Source organism: Perca flavescens, chromosome 5 (assembly GCF_004354835.1).
Source record: "Perca flavescens isolate YP-PL-M2 chromosome 5, PFLA_1.0, whole genome shotgun sequence".
Lineage (NCBI taxonomy): Eukaryota > Metazoa > Chordata > Actinopteri > Perciformes > Percidae > Perca > Perca flavescens.
In genome coordinates, this window is record NC_041335.1 from 23,035,445 (window position 1) to 23,058,447 (window position 23,003).

The window sequence follows — 23,003 nt, forward strand, 5'->3', positions numbered from 1 at the left end:
GTTTAGGCACACTCGTCGCTATGGGCGGGCCATAGGGGGGGCGGGCCATAGGGGGGGGCCATGGGGGGGCGGGCCCGCCCCACAAAATGATTGTGCCCCCCCACTTGAGGCACAGACCTCTTAAAAAAATTACTTTAATTTTATATTATCATAGTTGCTAATTTTGTGTTGCATTAATGTTGCATTCTTTATCATTAAAACATAAAAAATATAAATAAACAATGGTGTGATTTTTGTTTGATTGATGGGAATCTACACTGCAACAGCCTATCACGGCCTTACTAAAAAGAAAGTTAGGCTACGACGTGATGTAGCCTACGTCAGTGTAGCCGCTCAACAGTTACCGCACATTTTTGAAAGCTGGATCAGTTTTCGCCGGCATTCGCTTCAGTTCGTCATGGATATCCATAAGTGGTTGAAAAGCCCACCAACATTCTCCTCCTGATGTTGTCGTTGGAGAAGGAGCCCCTAGACGACAGTCTGAGCCTGATGCTAGTAGCTCAGTGGAGCCCGACCCTGGGCCTGGCAGGACCTGCAGGTCAAGTGCAACTGCGACTGGGGCAGCATTTGGGCCACAACTAACTGTTGAATCAGGGGGTGTGACGGACAAACCCAAACAGGTTGTGTTGAGGAAATATCCAGTCAAAATGTTTGGTTAAAAAAGAAACGATCATTTTCCTCTAGCTGGTATCTGAACAGGTACTGGCTTGCGTAGGCTACTCAGTGGAAAAGGACTCCGCATTTTGTTATGCCTGCAGGAAATTCACATCTGTATCATCGGACGCGACCGTCTTCATTAAGGGGTTTAAGATTTACAGACAAGGGCTTAAATAAGCATGCAGCTTCAAATGACAGGAGGGACTGGAGAGATGACAGGCTGCTTCCACTCAAAGTACCGGTAGGTTCAAAGTCTCTGTGCGCGTGTGTGTACGTGCGTGCGTGTGTGTCGCATGGCACATGCATAGCAATGCATATCCTTCTGTTGACTGCTTTAAAATGCAATGTTTGAGAGATGCTTCTGGTGTTAAATCTAATATGTTGTATAGTCAAGTGTTTTATGGATATTCATAACATTGCTTCTATGTAATGTGTTGTAGGCTATATAGGCTACCTGGTCATATTGCTGTTGGTTATGTTTAACGTGATGATTACGTGCGAATAGTATAACAAGAGTATATGATTATTATAAATATACGTACTGTACGCTAATAATAATTGTGCCCTTCCATGTATTTGATATGCCCCCCTTAAGACTGAGGTCTGGCGACGGGTCTGCGTTTAGGGCGTGTACAAATCCACTTTTGCTAGTTTAATGGCGGAAAAAAGGGTCCATGCGCCAGGCGCATGGCTCAAAAGGCTTTAACTTAGTGTCTTAATTAATCACAGGTGTGTTTTGGGCATAACATGCAATAAACTGAATCAGAGTGTCATCTCCCATTCCCTTTAAAAGCCAGGTGCGTTTGTACCTTGGCACATTGCTATTATGATTGCGGATTTGCTGAGCAGGAAGTAGAGATTTTCAGGAGAAGAAACTGATCTGCTCGTGCGTGAAGTGAAAGAACGCGAGCAGATCTTATCATAATACTATTTCACATTGTAATATTTTTATTTTTTTATCTTTTGCATGTTTGTGTGCTGCTGTGTGTGTAACAAGCATAGTCTGCACGCGCTGTGCACGAGCTTAGGCGCATTTTACTAATTTGCTGTTAAAATAACAATGAAATGCTGAGTTGACTTTAGACCAGGTATTTGTTGGTCAATGGCGCGATCACTTTCCACTGCCTCAAGATAGCAATACACCAAGAATGTTACTGAACACACCTCCCTGTAAGACCAGATGGGCGCAGGTGCATTTGCTATTTAAAAGGCATGGGCACTGGATGGGAAATTGGCAACCGCGTTGGTCTTAAACTAGCAAAGACACTTGCATCGGGTTGCTGTGCCGGGTGCAAGATAGGATAAAAGCTTGCATATTGTATAAGTGGTGTCCAGCTTCTTCTTTCACAGGTGATTTTTGAGCCCAAAATGCATCCAAATGCCTTTTCACTTGAGATGGTTGAATTATATTATTTCTCCTTCAGGACATCATAGTTGGTTCTTCTAAATGAATGGGAGGTAAAGTAATTAAATACGGTATTAGCACCTTCGCTATCTTCCCTTTAGTGAGGCCTGTAGTGCTAACACTTGTAAAATGACCAAATAAATAAAAGATAATAAAAGCAAACAATTCTTTTCCCCTATTTAAGTTTTTTTTGAGTGAGTTTTTCCTTATCCGAATCAAGGTCTAAGGATAGAAGGTGTCATATGCTGTACAGATTGTAAAGCCTCGCAAGTTTGTAATTTGTGATATTGGGCTGTACAAATTTAAATTGACTTGATAGTAGCATTATATTGGCCTACTCTAATCATTTATTTTAATTTGTAAATTGTTTCAGAATTGTAAAAGTAAAATCCTTTATTTTTGTTGTTTCTTCGCCCCATGGTTGTTGTTGAAACATTTTGGCAAAAGCAGCACAAAGCCGGACTATAGCTATATTTATTCTTTTCCTTTACGCCTCCTCCCACATATTGTTTATACGTGCACACTTTGCAGCTGATACCTGCTCACGTGTAAACACAAACACAAGCGTGCCAACAGCCAATACCACCTACACACCTACTGTCGAACCTATTCACCCTCAGCATCTCCCTTCACAATCACCTCTACAGCAATTAATCAAAGCTTGTTCTTTTTCTTCCACGAGTTAAGCCTGTCACACTTACCTCTCACTCTTTCATCCCTTGCTTCTTAAAGAGCCACGTGGCGGACAATATGAGTCCTGCGGGGGCGGCGATATGACACAACGTCGACAGAAAGTAGCGGCCGTGGTTTAAATCATACTGACATGCAGATTTATCAGTGTTTAACTTGTCCAAAGTGTCTCCTCTAGTTGGTGCAGATCTGACTGTATGAGCTGGTTGGCTTTCCTCTGGGAGGGCCCAAAGTCCCAGCCAGGCTCAGCTCAGTTCTGTTCAGCTTAGTTCAGCACACAGTCACTGCTACAACATACGCAGACATGGAGCAAGTTCCCTTCACTAAGGGTCATTTCCACTGTCAACACTTTTAAAGGCCAGTTTCATGAGCTTGACCCTAGTTCCATCACAATCATGATCACATTTGTACGAACTGATATCAAATATTTGGTGGACAAGCTTTCTTAACCTCAAATAATGCTTTTAGTTATCAATGGTGGAAAAGTGAGCATGTACAGAAAATCCAAGATTGAGCTACTGTATCATTCCTCCTCCCAGTTACTCAAAGTAAAGACTCCATCTGGGAAATGTAGAGAATCAACAACTTAAACACAAGTAGACATGTAAGTTTTAAATTAAGTGGATAAAACAAAATGGTAAATTCCAACACTTTATCATAAAATTAACTGCTGGAATGCACCTACAGTATCTTTTCAGACTCTTGATACAGAACAGTGTAAGAGACCCAAGAAAGAACAAGTAAAGCAATACATGACTTTATTAAGTTTAGAGTAAAGAAAAGCTACATTTTGTTCTTTTTTACCACATTTATAATACTTAATTTAATAAATTGGCCAAAAACTTTAGTATTACTCAGCTACTACATAACTGTTTATGGGCTGATTGGAGGCTTCCAAACTTGACCCTTTAGTAGCTTTCCCATTTTGTCTTTATCCTCTCAAAGATATTGCATCTATAATGACCTGGTTCATTTCTGTCTTTCTGCATATACTATAATGACATTATAATGCCTTTTATGCTTTAGTTTCTTGCTACAAAGAGTTCTGGAACTAACAACAATGGTATCTGGAAACCGTTGTTAGTCCCCTGACAATCATGCATAATTCATCAAGAATGCAGAGCACCTCCTGCACACACGCACACACACGCACACACGTGCACACACACACAGTAAGTACTGTACATGTGAGCTCACATGCACACATGTATAAGTACTGCCATGCTGCAGGCTGATTTTGCATGATGGATGTGATGGTAAACTGGGACCATTGTGGAAGGAATGGCGGTAGGAAAGAAAGCAGAAAAAGAACAGTAAAATGAAAGTAAGTAAGTATAGCCCTGATGAGGAACAAAAAGCAGGACTGATACCAAGTCATCATGGTACATACTGATACAGGTTAGGGTAAGACTATGTGGTATATGACAATTTAGGGGGCCTTGATCGAGAAGATTAATAAAGTGCAAAAAAAATAATAATTTTAAATTGTAAAATCTGAAATATGCATCACTTGTTCTAAACCTTCCCCTTTCCCCAGGGCTAGCTCAATCCATGTACATTTCAAAATGTGAGAACTGTGAGAAACACTTATTCCCACAATTCTGACAAAGTTGAAAAAGTTGTTTTTAAGATACTGCTCGTAAACAAGGGACAAAATAATAGTGTGGTGCCCACCCTTCGTTTCAGAAATCAATGTGATTGTGAAACTGCCAGATCAAAGTGGAGACCTGCATCATTCTATCACGTTTAATCAAAATCCAGTGAGTGGTGACTGAGATATCGCAAGTGACGGATGGATAAACAAACAACCAGATGGAGACCGATTCTCAGTCCAAGACAGAAAGAGCCATTTGCCCACAGATACAGAGAGAAATGTGCATAGCCACAGTGAACCTTATAGCAGCGAGTGAGCAATTCAGAAATGGAAGGCAGCAGTGAAGGGAGGGGGGGGAGAAGGTAAGCAGTCTTGTTGCGCGAGGCGACTGGGGGTCTGCCTTTAGATGGATAGGTCCCAGCTATTGATAAGGTCAGACCTCATTTGTGCCAGACCTTTTACATTTTGCGAAATGTTGGCCTAGCCATTGGACTGTCAGGAGCAATTCGTCCCTGTGAAAAATGGACTGGCTCATTGAAAACTGTGACTCCATCGTAAAAGCATGAGGCCTTGGCGCTGTGCTGCTACTGTAACTCGTCATATAAAACCCTCCCAGCCCAGCCTCTGCCTATTTCAAATATCCACTATGCTGCCGTCTATCTGACTAACTCCCTCTCCACATCATAGCAATATTGTCTTGATGTCAGGATTTTCAAGCCCGTTTTCCCCAACATCACAGGTTGTCATTCTGGTTGTTGTAATTTTCAAAACCTATTCTCAGGTGCAACCCACCAGCGTTTTCTTTCAACTGATCTCCTCTATCTATTGCTGTCTGCATTTTCTCTGATTATAGCACAGAAAAACACACAACACAAACAATGGGCCTTTCAAGTAAGAAAAAAATTCCAGAGTGCTAATTTAATTTCACAATCAGGCTTTCACAGCGAGCACAAGTCAAGACTATGTGGACTATGTCAAGGTCAAATAAGGCAGACAACATCTGACGTGTAGCTGTGTGTGATGTGTGGGTATTTATGTGTGTGTGACACAGTGGCAAGACTGCCTCTAGTGAGATCTGTCTCATAATGTAAGTAGGGGTAGCATATTAACCTCACAGGGGCAAAAGAACAAAGGGGAAGAAAAAAAAGGTGTGCAATCAGAGAAGTGGCGTGTATGGTCATAGAGATGGCATCAGCCTACTTGTCATTTAACCCTTATTGACCCAAAGACTCTCATCATTCCTGTGTCGGCTACCACCATCAATGAAATGCTGCACTCGCAGAAGGTCCTGTGCTTTGTGTAGACATGTACCACAGTGTTGTTACAGTTTGTATTTCACAGTATGCGCAAACATATTTCACACATTTTAATAAGATTAACATCACCTCATTATTCTTGCAGGTTTTCCAATTTTATAACTTAAGGCACCTATGAAAATGGGGCTTTACTTCTGAGCACATTTTCAATCTATTTCTTGTGTGGCCTGTATGACAAAGCTGTGCCTAAGTGGTAATTCATTTACTTGTGGAGGGAAACATTCAAGGCCCATTAATTTATGCAGTAGATGCTTATACCAGCATAAAGCACATTCCTAGACTGTCCAGCACACAATTCAGATGAGCATGGCATCTAATTTGTTTAAAAACCAGCCAATCCATGTCAGCTTTTAATCTAAAATACAACCACTTTTGATTAAATTGGACTTTGTGCATCACAAACAACCCCATATATCAAAGAGTAAAGGAATTCACTTTATTTGACTTTTTTTCATCCGTTCATCATTAAAGTACATAAAAAATCTGACCCCTCCTACTCCTTTGAACAAGGACATATAACTTGAGTCCGGAGGACTGTAACTCCCTACACTAAGACACCAATCTGGCAAAACTCCAAGGCACAGTAAAAACAGCTTCCATAAAATAAGGCTACCATCAGTGTTTCAAATATGCAATCCAATTGCATCTCATCAGCCCACTGGTCACTTCCATAAAAGAGTGCTGTCTGCACAATTCCCTGAGTTCAGGGTTTATTCAATAGCATTTCTGAAAGGTTTAAGACACAACAGATCAACTGGTTTTCACCAGAGAAGCTGTGCACCGAGCATCCACTCCCTAACAAGGTGAGTAAGCAGTTGTCCTGGCTTTGAGTAGAGGGCATTTCAACTATATCCACCTTAAACAAAACTACAGATGTACTTTCGGCTCCAATATGCCTATTTAAAAAATATGCTGCAGCGACAGCAGCACAGAGCAGTAACCGTACATTGTTACAGATCAAAGCAGCAGCGGCCAACTGAAGGTAATGAGAGGGCCGCATGTTGAAAAACACAAGGCACCGACTGTAATGAGTTCTACAAACCAGATGAAAACGCTAAGGGCACCAGTGTTGTCTGGGATCCTAGAGGTAGGTGTCTTGCCAGGTAGAGGAAAGTAAATCCTCTAACCCCATCCACCATAGCCTGCAGACATCTAGCATGACTGAGGCTGATACAGACCTCGGGCTAATTGACATAACAGGCCGGATTGGTGAGTCTGCAGGGCCTAGCCTCCCCATGTTTACATTGGAACTAAGTCACCATTAATCATTAGGGGCGCAAGGAAGAACCAAATCGAGCGAAACGACACTGTCATGGATCCATGCAAACATCATATATACACGTATAAATGTATAACTTAAATTATTTGTCAAAATCTCATTTTTGACAAGAGCCAAAACACAAAATAAAGCCTCAGTGTTAGACATTCAGAGTATTTGCTGTGAAGTATAACACCTAGTTAAACAAACAACAGTCGGTTTGTTGAAGCTAACTGAGGCAAGGTTTTATCACCATGCTAAGGTAGTAACTGCAAGCCAAATAAAGTATCTGTTTGGATAAGAAAAAAGAAAGAGGCCTATCATACAGAGGGTCAGCTAACCCCCTGCTTCAGCTCTAACCTTTGGCACTTAGTGCACACGTTTCATGAAAACTGTATTAAAAATGAAAACAAAAGTAATGGAAAGAAGAAGAAAAAAATGTTGTAAATCCAGAAAAAAATGTTGCCATCTAGGTAACCACATACAGTTGTTCTTCCTGGCACGGTGTGAAGTTAATCGTGCATGAAAATGGAGGAGACAGTCATGGACCAAATTCCAGCAATGTAAGCTTTCCATGTCAAATCACATTATTACAAAATGCTTTCTACCAAATTCACTGCAAAATTATAAATGTTCTATCATCAGGATTATTAAGCACCTTAAGCTGAATTCAAGCAGTACAATTAAGTTGCCATTCATTTCAACATTTAGTTCAAAATGCTCAGACAGAAGTTCAATAACTATTAAAAAATAAAAAATAAAGTTGCCTGCATAGCAGTCAGTAAGAAGTGTGGGTACAACACAGAGATTCCTCTCTGCCTTCTGCACTGTTCCCTGTGGCCATGATCGGCTCCCAGCATATCATAAACCTGCAGTGCACGTATCATATCCTTGATTCTGACTGGCCAGGACGATAATATTGTCTTCTCCTGCATCTCCCTTTCCAGGCTAATAGCCTGCTAGCTCTAGCGTAGGTGGCTGGCCGACCCTGACTGCTGCTATATCAGGCAGAGACCTCTGAGCTGAAATCAATAGCCGGTGCTGAGGCTAGAGCTTGTTTGTCACCCTGTCCCTGGTCTGTCAATCACCATCCTCCATGTCCTCCATCCGCTGCAGCCATGTGACCTGGCTGTTGGGTTGTCCATGACAAAGCCCTTGGAAAGACATAATGTCAGATAATTTTCGATTAGGATGCTGCTAATTGTAAGATCCATTAGCTCAAATGTTTATTAGGAAAGGCAGGCTGTAAAATGTGAATGGAATTCAGCATGCAAGATGATGTGCATTTTTGCATTGATACATTCATTCAGTATAAAATAGCATTTAGCACTGTCTAACTTATTGTTCAGTAACACAAAACAAACATACTGTACAAAACCAAAGTAAATTGCTGTTTTTAAACAGGAACATTACACAGCAATTTCTGAATTTGGTTTAGGCAGACATTTCCAAACCAGCAGACCATTTTGAGAGAAAACAAAAGGCTCATAATCTGAATTAACACTTCACCAGGTCATTCATGCAAAATATCACAAGAAAATCTGACTATGAGTTACATTTAAGGTTTAAAACATAGTATAGTGTAGTATTCACCTGTCAACACTGATCACCAGTAAATTCCATTCATTATGGTATTTTTCATCTTATTTACTGAAATGATAGTTCTATGAGTACAGGTTTAGCCATTGAATGGGGTTCTATAGGATTAGCAACTAATCTTAGTACAGTACCTTAAAACACTTCCATCCACATGTTCAGTGATGCTAATCAACCTTAAAGAGGCTGCCCTTTTTAAAGGGCAAGGATCATCACACTTCTCATCCACAATGTCTGACTCATTACAGGGTTTTCTGTGTGATGATTATGTAACACATCAACATGGCAGGTCTCTACCGCAGCCAGCTTTCTCACCAGAGGGAAATATGCAATTGTAAAATCTCTACAAAAAAAATAGATTGATAGATAGATTCAATGGCCATACTGTATAGTGTGCTTTTCTAAAATTCCCGACTTTGCACTGCATTTTGCCAGTTGTTCATGAGAAGTGAGTTAATCTATATAAAGAAAAGGGAAGTTGACAAGCGTAGCACCTCTCTGTAAAGCGTTATGAGGTATTTTTACAAGAAAGACAGCAGGCTCTCAAGAAACGTTGCTGGTGCTCAGAGGTATTAGGATGTGGCTGCAGGCCCTTTGAAAGAATTGATAAAAGCTTAACAAAAATAAATAAAATAAAAAGACACTGCCCAACAGCTTTAACAGCTCATTTGAAAGGCTGTCAAGAACCACCACCAACTCCACTTATCACTGGATGCTGGCACCTCACTCCCTGTAGGAAATGTTTCAGCAGAGTGGTTGAAAACCAATCTCTCCTCGAACCCAATATTAGAACAGATTTCGGGCATCTGGCAATTGACAGTAGAATGTGAGAGGCTCCTCTTTAATAGAAGCTGAACAAAAGAGAGCACAGATTCAATGGAATCAACTCTTATGTCCTTCTGGAACCACTGGAACCTCCCTGTAGGCAGTACTGCATTCGCTTGACTTGGATTAACTCAGACACACCTGCCAGTCCCTCTCAGGGTCCAAGCCTAAAGGAGCTGTCCCGGGTAAGGCACTGCACCTTTAACACAGTTCACCTAAGAAAAATCTCCTTGATATTTGTGGATTGATTGAAAGAGCCAGTAGTACCTGAGTCCACTGTGGCTCCCACATTGGAAGGCAAATTGAATTGAATTCATTTATCTAATGTATACTTTTTATAGATTCCCAGTGGGAAAATTCAAGTTCTCGCTCTGTTGTTAGAACACACTACACACAAGCCTGAAATACACACATACATGCTCAGGTCCAATACATGCACAAATGGAGAGATGTCAGAGTGAGGGTGCTGTGACTGCTGGACAGGCACCCCGAGCAGTTGGGGGTTGGGTGCCTCGCTCAAGAGCATCTTGACAGTGCCAAGGGGGTGAACTGGCACCTCTCCAGCAATCAGTTCACACTCCGTATTTCAGCGACCCTCCGGTTCCCAACCCAACTCCCGACGGACTGACCTACTGCCACCCCAAAATGGTAGTGTGAGTGTTAGAATATGCTCTTTTGTGACTTCTGAAGGTCAAGGCAGCCATTAAAACACATTATGAGGACCTGAGGATGCAGGGAGTTTTGTTATTTTAACAAATCAATGGGTAAGTTCTTCTTGACTAGGTTGGGGATGACAAAGGCACATGGTATTACCCTCATGTAGAAGAATGACAGAGCAGCATGTAATTGCATTATCATCCACAGGTAGGTTAGTAGTTGGCCTTTCTGTTGACCTAACCTTAATCACAAAATATGGCTGCTGGACATTTGTGCAGTCTGTGTTGATTAGCCCTAAACAGCCAATGTATAAACTGTACAGACATTATCTGTAAGCTAGCTAGAAACTAAAGCCCCGACCATGTCTATGTGAGTGTCCAATCAACAGGATTTCCCTCCAATGTATCCCCTTTTTAGTCTCATTACTGTATGTTTATGAAACAAATTCATAAAGTGTCAGAATAACCATACACTTTTCACTCGCATCTAAACACGTCCACTCATGTACTGTATGTCTATTGAATTTTTTTATGCAGCCTTCTTTAGGAGCAGCCTTCAGTGAGCCACTAAGGCTTAACATTTGTTGAGATGAGTGGTAACTCACACAGGTTCACAGAGGGCAAAGCTTTGGGGAACTCAAACTGGAATGTCACGTCAGTTGATAATTTTACAAGTGATTGCTTGGCTCTGATTGAAGTGATGTAACCTTAAAATACTTGGTGTTACAGTGGATTTCACTTTATATCACACACACACACAGCTGCTTGTAAGCATCTTAAATCATAACCCTAACCCCTGCTATTGCATAAGAGGGCCTATTATATACACTTTATACAAAGGTTTTATGGATTAGAGCTTTGAAGATGGAAAAACTGTGAGAACTGTAGGGAAGCGCTCGTTAAAATGAAAAAAACTTTGGATACTCCCAACACTGAATCATCTGAGTCAGTTCAGTGTTTGTGTTTCTATCTCAGAGCACATGTGCAAACACTCAAACGACATGCACGCTCATGCATAGACACAAACACACAGAGAACTTGCCATGCTGCCTCTACTCAGAGCATATGGTGGATATTTAATACATTTTCCGAATGTCAGCGACGCCTGTTCACAAGTGTCACCGCCAAATCCCTGCTGGGATTAAAAATAAAAAAATAAAGAGCGAGAGTGAGCCAAATGAAACCAAATACAGAGCTCACTTTTGACCTCACCATTTGGAGGAGAGAATTAAGGGAAACAAGTCTGTGATCCTGAGAGATGGGGAAAAAAAACGTATGAGGAAATATTGATATGTGAAAAAATGTGAATCAAGTAGAGCCTTAAAGGGTTTCACTTTATTGCTAGTCACTTCACTGTACACAGACACAGACACAGACACACACAGACACACACACACACACACACACACACACACACACACACACACACACACACAGTCTCCATTCATGCATTTAACATGGACATTCCATTCATTAAGTCTCCAATTTCTCCGGTCACAAGAAACATTTCAATAAAGTCTCTTAATTAACATGCACACCGATTAGAATGTCATGTTTCAGAATGTGCAGCAATCTGTCTTCCTGTCACTCCCTCCTTCACACACTCACACACAAGCCTCCCAGCCAGTGACTTAATGGCTTTTTTCACCTGCACTTAGCAATGGACTATGGTCTGTGAATAATAAGTGGGAAGTAAAAACAGGAGAAGGGGGAGACTGAGTAGGAGTGAGACCGAAAAAGAGATGTATTTCATGGTTTGACTGTCAATGTAAATGCAATATTCTATTGAGCATTTCATTTTCTGCCCCTATTTCCCCTAATTCTACTTTATTGGTGCATGTAGTATTTTGTGGAAACAGCCAGCACTGATATTAATGGATGTTGTCTGCATAGGCCTACTTAATAATTGACTGAATAGCAGGGGGAAGTGGAGGCAGACACTGAAAAGTCCATTACAACCTTTTTGACTTAACAATTAAGAGACACAAACACAAACCACTTTCAATGTATTCTCTCAATAAATGATACAGCTGGCTCCACTCCCATTCAATACAACACAATGCCTTGTTTCTGGATACATTTAAGGGTGTGAGGAAAGAAAGGTTGTGTGCATCTGTATATTTGTGAAAAGGTATGTATAAATTCATTGTACTGTATCAGCCAGAAGCCAAGGCCACTAAGATACATCTGATTGTACTCTGAGGAGTGGAGAAATAGGTGTCGATAAAATGTGTCTCATGCCACAATGGAGGCGTGTTTGCTGCATTCCAATGGGGCTGCTTTGTTGAGCACCTGCGGCACAGCCCAGTCGTACAGAGTGGAGAGGCACTCATAACAATCGACGGGCCCCTGGGTCTCACAAACATAGTCTTTAGAGAAAATGGAGGAAAATACACATCCACAATTACAGCTAAGAATTGAGGTTTTATTCTCATAAGTGCTAGAAATACACTGTTAATGTCTGCCTCGTGTGTGTTGGTTGAGTGACTGTACTTGCAGGCATGTCTCCTAAATGCTACAGTACAGTTGAAAACATATGACTGCGTTTTCAGACGACACCTACAATTTCCATCCCACAAACCGGTTGAAAAAAAACGACTATGTCATAGCCTATAACCAAACAATAAACAGAAAAACACAGAGCCAATGTTTATTAGAGCTCCCCAGGGCATGTCGTCTATTGGCATGAGGCAGAATCCCAATTTATAGCTTATAGCTCTGTAGGCCTGTGTTTCTGTGTGGGTGTGTGTTTATGTAAAATCTCCCATGAGGCATAATGTAGACTAATAGGAAGTAATAAAGGTAATGTTGACCTTGTAATAGCTGTCTTCCTGCCAACCCGTGGGCCTGAAAGGCTGCCTTTGTGTGATACAGAGTGCTGTTTAGGCAGATCACCTGAAGGGTTAACTAAACCAAGAGCAAAGAAGACCTTTCTGTATCAACACACTGACTTCATTTTTGATTTTGACTTTGTGTGTGGACAGTTCCAATTTTTTTTTTTTTTAAACTTGTTCTTATGTTGTTTGAGTGTCATGTATAAAAAACTTTGAGAGTTGTGAATATTAATGATCTACTGTATGTACTGGTGGAAAGATGCACTGTCACTAACCACTTGTGGCCTCTCACTTGCAAGGTTACTCTGGTTAAGAGCAGAGCGGCAAAAATATCTTCTGGTGTCACTGGACAATGCATCAGGTGTATTAATACTGCATTACTTATGTTGACATATGACACAGTTGATTAGCAAATTCGTACTGCAATACACTATTTTTGCTAATGAATTGTGTTTTGTAATTTACCGATAATTTAACACAAACGTCTGTTCACATTTTAAAAGGTCCAATGGCATGACAATTTCACTTTATGAGGTTTTTAAACATTAATATGCGTTCCACCCAGCCTGCCTATGGTCTCCCAGTGGCTAGAAATGGCGATAGGTGTAAACCGAGCCCTGGGTATCCTGCTCTGCCTTTGAGAAAATGAAAGCTCAGATGGGCCGATCTGGAATCTTTCTCCTTATGAGGTCATAAGGAGCAAGGTTACCTCCCCTTTCTCTGCTTTGCCTGCCCAGAGAATTTGGACCACCCATGAGAGAGAGACATCATGGCTTTCAAACGAGCAAAGTGTCAGTTGGTCAAGGCCAACACCTATCTGGCAACACCAGCCACCAGTGTCGCACCACCGCATGCGTCATCAAAACAAAAAGCAGCAAGGAGGCGTCGTATGATCATTGAAACGAGTTTTATGACAAGGTCGGTGAGGATGGGAAAAATGTTACATTTCTGTGCAAACTTTGCTCGCCGGCTTTCAAAAAGAAAATCCGCACTTCAGTCACATCCACAGCAAACCTGAAACGGCACATTGAACTGAAGCAATGTATGGAAAAAAAGAACTATGAACATTTTTGGAACTGTGAACCTAGTTCAACATTTTGAATTATGAACTATGAACTGAACTAGTTCATTTTAAAATTTGTGAACTGAACTTTGAACTAGTTCATGTAGAAAGTGAACTTTTCCAACACTGCTTGTAGGATTGGCTTTGACCATACCTAAAAACTTTATTTAGCCACTAATGGTTAAGTATGGGTAAAAGCAGGCAGGTAACGATTCATTATTAGTAGTAAATGGCAACCTCCCCTTGGAGTTTGGAGACTTGTGCGGCAGTGAACTCTCTATGACGACAAAAAGTCATAGTAATTCACTTGACGTTAAATACCAGTAATTACTGGCAGTAAAGGAATTCGAGGAATGGGCAGACGATAGACAAAGAAACTATAAATTATTAGCATCCAATAAAGCTTGGAGGCTGCATGATAATGAAGCAGAAAAGCAAGGTCGAGTTGCGCTGTGATTTTTTTCGCTAAGGTTACACGCCTCTATGGGACAATACAGCAGATGAATATTCTATCTGCAGAGGGAGGCAGCCTTGAAGCAGTGAACTCCAGCAGCAGAGATGTTCAAACACTAGTTATTGTTTGCTCTCCCGTGCTCACCTTTTCATGGTTTATCTGATTCCACCCTGGTGTCTCTGTGGGCCCAACGCCACAGAGCCTAACCATAAGATTTGAATGGCCTTGAAAGTAGAATAGAAGAAAAGGCTTGGATCTACATATCCCCTTTGTGCCCTCCACACCGCATTCGTGATTGAAATAACACTTGTTGATGACGTTTTTGCAAAAATTCCACTTCCACATAGTAACATATTATCTCGCTATATATCATCTTTGATGTCAATGTATTGCTGAATATACTTACTTCAATCCTACTAAACCACAGTCTACTTGTGCTTTAATTAGTTATAGCTCACAATTTCAAGAATGCCTATAACCAGCCTTTTATTGAATATTCCTGTAAACGTGATAACTGTTGATAGAAATAGTACTTTTAAAAGTGTGTATTCACTCACTCTTTATTCAGCTTGACCTGGTGGTCTTTAACAATAACATAAGCATATAAAGCCGTGCAACCAAACACACTCAGGGATGACACTCAGACACATCAGCAAAAACACAAACAGGCCTCTCAAGTGTCTCTTTCCAGCATCTGGGTGTCGGGCATATAATTGAGGGCTTACAATGTGCTCCCCTTCTGCTAAGCCTTGCTATCTATCAGGCCACACACTGCTCTCACAAACTGTCCTCGACTGGTACATATCTGATTACAGCTCCTCTGTAAATGAAGCTTTACAGGATGTACCGATAACAGAATGAGAGAGGATAGGAGGAGGAGAGGGAAAAGAAAGATTACAATATGTAAAGAGGAGACGAGGCGTGGGCTGAGTCCAGTACCAAACAAGAACACCGAGGTGGGGACGAGTGTGGGAAGAAGGATGAGGCAGAGAGGATAGTTATGTCATGACATGCCGCCTTGGAAGTATCACATAAAAAGGGACATTTCTCCTTTCACATCGATTAAGTAGCCATTTGCTGAAAATGTGATCATTTGACATTTTTTTAAGATTGACTGTACTGGCATCACTGACTTTAAGAATGGCTCCTAGCATTCATACTTGAACCAATACTGCTTTACAGTAATTTTCACTTCAAAATGGTCTTGGCCATTCACAATATCTGGACAGCTCCTTATTACAGATTCTGTCAAGTACAGTCAGCATATCGAAGGGGACATATCTTACATAGATCTTGAAGCAATTATTTCATTCTGATTTCAATTAACTTTGAATGAATCCACATCGTTTATTTTATATCACCTCCAGGAGTTTAATTAATCACGTTTCACCTGTTTTTTTTATTCATTAACCTGAACTCATAAGCCAGGGCTACTCAAATGGTAGCCTTAAGTCATTTTAAATAGTCTCTTTGATTTGTTTTGGGCAAGTAATTGAAAGCAATATTAATTTATTTCATACAAATGCAAGTGCCGTGGGATATTTTCCAGTTATTGTTGTTGTTCTCAAAGTTAATAAGCAAAAGATTTAAGAACTTGCGATATACAGGTAGATAGCTTTCCAACAAAACCCAGTCTTGTTTCCAGAAAAGCATTTATCTGTTGATGAAAAACTACATGAAGACAACATACTCAACTTATGACGCTGCTTTGTGGAGTCAAACATCTTACAATTATTGATCATTTTACTGTATGTTCCTGTATGTTTTACTGAGCTTCCATCCAAAATAACTCTTTTTTACTTCTTTCACTAAAGTTGAACAATCCCATGCAGATCTTACACATTATAATAAGCAGACTCATGCTGAATCAAGCACATATGCTGTGTTGCAGTAAATCACAGCTGTGCCAAGACAGCAACCCCCCACTGCCTTTAATGTTTAAAGAACAGTGATTTACATATACCTTTTATCATATGATTATACTATATACTGTACATACACACACAAAGTATAATGGCAGGGTTTCGGCTCTGTTTTATCCGTGCCATTGATCAATTGATGAGGGGGAATGGCCAGCACCCCTTGTGGCATTGTGGCTATTTGCCAGAGTTGCTGTTGAAACACATTTAAGAGTCATAAGCTAAGCCATTTAAACATGGCCGGTGCATTATGTATTATAGCCAGTCCCTGTCAACTGGATGATGTACAGCATTTTTGTCAAACAATGGAGTAACAGCAGGAAAATACATCATACGGACAGAGAGAGACAAAAGGGAATGAGAGTGAAGAAGTCAAAGAAGCTGACTTCAGGATCCAAAGAACAGTGAGGACTAAGAAAAGAAGATGAAAGAGGATATTAAGAATCCAAATGAAAAGTGACCTTTAAGTACAAATAGATTTTGCATTTAGATATTCCGGTAACCTTCCTGTAAGCAGGAAAATCCTACAGAGATAAAGACGGGGATGTTCTCTTGGACAGCGGCCACCAGGGTGGACTAAACCATGGCAACGATAGGAGGTAAATGACAGGTCAAAGGTCAGAGCCAGCAGGAGGAAATTACATCAGCAGGAAGTATGAATAAACAGTGGGGTACAATGATCCAATACAAGCACTGACCTTGCAAGGGATTAGCAGTGGCATTATCTCCCAAATATACAGATGAATAAAAATGAGTGAGTGGGTGACCTTCCAAAAAGAAAGTTTGTAATTTCCTGTTTTATTGTTAACTGAAACGTAGACAGATAATCTAAATAATAGCATCTTGCTATTAACTTAGCAGAGTGCTATATTTATTATATTTATTTTAAAGGGGTGATCGAATGCAAAACCGATTTTACTCTGTCATAGTTGAATAACGACAGTTCGGTGGGTAAATAGGACATACATAGAAGCTCAAAATCCCATTGACACCCCTTTACTATGAAAATCTCATATTTTGAAACTGCCGCTGAAAACGGGCGAATCTCAACAAAGCTGGAAGTTGACGTCAACCTCCCAAGACCTGTAACTCTGTCACGCCCATGGGTGTATTAAGAGAACAGTCACGCCCCAACATTTACATAGGCTACACAACTGACCTGAGATCAGGTAGTCTTCTGAATCTAGGTCACGCAGATCTCTGCTATTCCATTACAAAATTCACTTCTGAAACTTTTTGATGCGAGAAATCAACAATGTAAAGCTCAAATATGGACCGCTTTACGAAAATGGATGGCTAATTGCAAATTTTGTCCGAATGTGTGTCGGAGTTCAGCGCCGGTGCTGCCTGTGTTGCTGCCTTGCCGCCTGGCCTGCCTTCCTTCACAGACCCCGGCCTGCAGCATTCTCTTACCACAGGTTTCAGTTAATCTTATAATGTGTGTAATTATAATGTGTTGAGTTATTTAAACAAACGATTGGGGAAATAAACGCCGCTTGTCCGTGAGTCTCATTGATAGAGCCTGCGGCTGGATGTAGCTCTATCAATGAGAGCTAGCTAGCCTCCTCTTAGAATTCCTCTGAAATTCACAAATATTCATTAACTTGAAAACAAAACATTTAGATAGATTGTATAAGTGGTGTGACGAAATTTAAACTGTAAATATACTCGAATTACGCCAAAAATGAAGATATCTATCCGTGATTTGTAGTTACATATAGCTAGAATTGAAGGGGCAGTCGCAGCTAACAAAACACCTAGTCTTCACAAATATTCATTAACTTGAAATCGGACACCGTTGTTAGCTTTATAAGACATTTAGGTAGATGTTGTATAAGTGGCGTGACATGTGTGTAACGTGGTAAGAGATTGCTGGTGTAACAAGCTCGCTGACCGCACTCTCACTCACACACGGGCCATTTAGCTAGCAGTAAGAGGGGAGTTGCAGGCCCTGGAGCTCTGTCAGGGCAGCAGCATTTGGTTGTCCATTAGCCCAAAAGACGGTGACTTTGCGCGGGTATGGAGTGCCGTGGGCTGCCAGTCGTGACGGAGCTCCAAGTACCTCATAGCAGGCCAGGGTCTGTGAAGGAAGGCAGGTAGGGCAGCGAGGCAGCAACACAGGCAGCACCGGCGCTGAAATCCGACGTAAAACGGCCCATATTTGAGCTTTATATAGTTGATTTCTCGCTTAAAAAAGTCTCAGAAGTGAATTTAATAATGAAATAGCCTGACAAACAACGTATAACTTTGCAGTGTCTGAAATATGAGTCTCCCATGTGTTTCTATGTAGTTTGCTCAAACCAATCAGCGTGCAGCTCATTCTGAATATTCATGAGCATACCATATTTGGAAGAAAAGCTCTTGTTCCAAAAAGAGCCATATTCACAGGGTAGTTAAGGGCCCAATAAAATAGCATTCAGGCAATTTTCAGCCCAACCAATGTTACATACCCCATTAGGAGACCTTAAGGAACAAAAATAAAAAATACCCTATATAATCATTCTATCACCCCTTTAAATGTCATTGTTCAAAGTGAAAAAAGACTGATTTGATCCACATTTTTTTTTGCAAATGAAGGCTAAACTGATATTTTAAGCTACATATATTACATACTGTATATATAAAACAACTGTTGAATGTGTGTTCCTTGGATGTGTGGTTAATATTAGCTTAGTAATTTAAGCTAAAATACGTGCACCCTTCGTACAAAGATATAAAAAAAATAGCGCAGAAAGTAGTTAAACATGCACAGTTCTTCAGCGATTATAAGAAAAAGGCAACTGCGAGCCAAGCTTTAAAAAATAAAGCATTCCTTAATCATCATCAGTGAAGAAGAAATCTCAATTGAAGAGCATGCCCTACAGCAAAGACAGCCCTGGGCAGTCTAGTACTTTTACATGCTGCTTCTGCATTGTGTCTAAAACTACAGTATCTTATTAAAACAGCTATAGTGAATATTTATCCACTTGGTGGGCTTTGACTACTATGGTTTTATGCTTTGCAGACTCTTTTGTATTACTAACCACCAAGTCACATAAACCAGTAAAATATCAAATATCAAAAGAAAGAAAAAATACCAACCTATTGTGATTACCAGTTGGATATTGACATGAAAGTTATACTCATTCATTTTCACAGCTGAACCGTTTAGGTGGGCTTTCCAGACATGGCTCATTGCTTAATGCAGTACTTTGATTTAATTTGCATCTATACTTAATCACCTGTATTCCAGCCAAGTTGGGCAGTAGCAGAATAGTGTGCATAGCTGTTTTTCTGTCCGTTTGTCTGTAGTAAACCAGCTCCGTTGGAAGCATGGATAAGGTTCATTATCTATTTGTATATTGTGACGATAAATTTGTGTTGTTGAGCTCAGTTGTACATGTATTCTAGTTTGTGGCATCCAGATAATAATATGTAGTTGTCTCATATGGCGAATCATTTAACAGTGTTTATGTAAAATAGGATACTCGTCTTGAGAGCTTACAGAAAGCCCTCAGCTGGAGTATTTATACATTATCTTTATTTTAATTAAATTCCCCAAACCTTGCAAAAATGCTGAAAAGTCACAAAAATATTAAATCAAAACAACAATGTTATAGAAGATGAAATAGGAATGCACTAATAAAAGTAGACCAGCAGGACCAAAGGATGGAAAAGAAATAAGAAGCTCTCATGTACAGTAAGTGGGCATCTCCCTAAAGGGCTCGGCTAAACATTATCAGAGTGAGCTAACTATAGAACCCACAGCAGGGTGCTTAAACTATTAAACACTCCCAAATCTGGTCACCAACACACATCAACACCCATGTAACCAACAGGACAGTTCCATTCACACCTGAGAGAGCCAAGGAGGAGGAAGATGAGGAGAGAGGGACAGAGTAAGAGTGCAACGGAGAGGAAGGGAGCATGGAGGGCGCCAATGCACACAAAAATAAAATGAGATAAAGAGAAGCCTCTAAGTCATTATAGCACTAGTGAGCATTTCACACCTGCTGTATCAGTGCTATTCTGAGGCAATGGCACAGTGGATGTGATGCTGCCTCCAGAGAAATACTTGTGGTATCCAGACAGACAGACAGACAGACAGACACACACACACACATGCACGATGGAACTAATAAGAAAAATAAGAAAATGCAATGTCTCACTTCTATAAAAAAAAAAAAAAAACTTATAGCCAGCAATAACAGGGACATCTTACACAACTTACACAGCTTTGTGTTATTGAGTCCCACAGGCACACTTAAAGCATGCTGTTATTAGAAACTACATGGCTGAAATGACGTTGAGCGCGCGCGCGAGAGAGAGAGAGAGAGAGAGAGAGAGAGAGAGAGAGAGAGAGAGAGAGAGAGAGAGAGAGAGAGAGGGAGAGAGGGGAAGAGAGACAGAAAGAGGAGAAAATAGAGCGAAGATAGATAAAACAAATGGACCATTTATATCAAAGCTTCATAAGCACACACTGGGCCTATTGTTGCTACCTCTATCTAGAACTGAAACATTATTGTCATCCAGCAGCTTATAGATACATGATTAGATCCTTTGTACAGACACACACACACACACACACGCACGCACACACACACACCTTTGTACATAGGCACACATACATCTGTGTATACAGAGATACAGATTTACATATAAATCTGTATATAAACACACAAACCCAAGTCATCTCAATCCTTCTTCTCCATGGACTTAAGCCTAAAATAGCAGTGGTTTAAGTATTTTTTTTTTCAAAAGTTACAGCAAAGTATGCATGCTGAAATTTGATAGTGTGAGTGAAGGAAGATATTACCATGAGCTCAAAAGTGCATCTCTAATATGTGTGTACTGACTGTGTGATTGAGTTTGCGTCTGTGTGTGTAAATGCAAACGGGGCTTGCCTTGTTGTAATGCCTGAAGCAAGGGTGGGGTGTGTGTGTGTGTGTGTGTGTGTGTGTGTGTGTGTGTGTGTGTGTGTGTGTGTGTTTTAGTGAGTTAAAGAGAGAGAGAATTAGTGTATGAGTGTGTTTGTGTGTGACCAGTAAGATGGTAGACAGCATAAGCCCCAGCCTTCACAGCTTAAGCCCCCCTCACTTTTCTCCCCCATAAGGCAAACAGTGGATAGACCACAGGGCTTAGCTGGAGAAAGAGGAGGAGAGGACAATATATGGAAACTAATTCAATTTCAGCCTCTTTTGCACTGCTACCCAATCTGCAAATACCACCACAGGCTGATGTAAGGAAATGGAAATCTCATTTTATATACTCAACGACACACTATGAAGAATCCGTAGATTGGAACCCTATGGAAGAGTGCTTATACACTTGAACAGCGGTCATCCAGTTAAATGCCTTCCCTCTGTGGAGGTTCAATCCAGCCTCTCAAGCTGTTTCCGCTCCCTCCTTACCTGTCACCCTCTCAATTTTCCTGTATATTATCTAATGAACTTTCCAAACTTGCAAATGGTGGGAAAACGGTCATCCCTCTTGGCTGCTTTACAGTTTCCATGGCTAAAGCCAAAGGCAAACATTTGCTTCTGAGACAAACATTCTTTACTTTTGTTTTTTGGTTTGACTTGTTGCATTTTTAAACATAGTAGTTTAAAGAAAAGATTAATTCTAACATTGATTTGAATAAAAAGGAAACAGATGTGTTGTCTGTCTTGTGGTTACAAGCATTTAGTTAAATTCACATACATTTTTATAAACTGTACCATTAGTCAACTGATTGGCAATTGCAGTATTTTGTTTCTCTGCTTTATATCATTGTAAATGGAACATCTTTGGTTTTTGGAATGTGCGTTGGATAAAACAAGACATCTAAAGACATTATTCACAGACTAAATAATTAATTGTTTAATCAAGAAACAAAAGGTAGATTAATTGATAATAAAATGAACTGTTAGTTACAGCCTTTAATAACACAGAGCAAATATTAGCCCCCTATGCTTCAGCATCCAGGTGGTCTTGCAGGAGTACTGAAGTCCAGCTCTGAGCTTGATGTAATGCTGGTTGTTTTCCCTGTGGCTCAGGTACTCTCATTGATTCGCAGAGATAATAGCCCACTTTACGAGCCTTTGCCCTCACCATGTCCAGTAGCACTCTGCAACATACAGTTTGTTGCTCTCTCTGTCCCACCGTCTTTCCTACCCCTCAAGGAGAAAACACACAGCTTATGAATTTTCCTAGTAGGTGCCATTTCTGTGTACTACTGCTCCATTGGTTTTTAGGGTCTTGGCGTGATATGAGAAAGGGTCATGGGAGTCGGCCTATGGGCTTGGCTTCCTCCGGTTTCATTGTTTTACGCTTAATGGAATCGATGTCAGCTGGAGTGCGCCTGGGCAGTTCTCCTGTCAAGTTGCGTTCTGATGGTTACACTCACATTTACACATACACATTTAAAGTGCCAGGTGAATACAAATGTTTTACCTCTCCAGGACCAAAGATGTCAAAGATTTAACTCAACAATATGTTGAACTTTATACACACAAGCATACTTCTCCAGAGTACATGTATATTATATTTTCCCAATTTATAAATATATGTATTAGAAATAGTTGTACTGTTCTATGAATTTCCTTTTAACATAATTATAGATGTATATTTTAGTTCCTAAAATATAGTTCCTAAATATCAGTGCCCACATGAAAAGAGCGGTAGCATGATTTTTGGTGGTCCTTATGCTGGATTCAAACAAACATAATAGGTTTGAGTAAAACTGCCTCTGCCATTTACTAACACCAAGATATTAAAA

The 23,003-nt window shown here is 40.5% G+C and overlaps 1 protein-coding gene across 1 annotated transcript in view; it reads right to left on the minus strand.

The window, feature by feature from the left end:
* The window catches only part of fbxl17 (F-box and leucine-rich repeat protein 17), a 236,721-nt gene that overhangs the window by 44,561 nt on the left and 169,157 nt on the right, over window positions 1–23,003 (minus strand). The window lies entirely within an intron of this gene.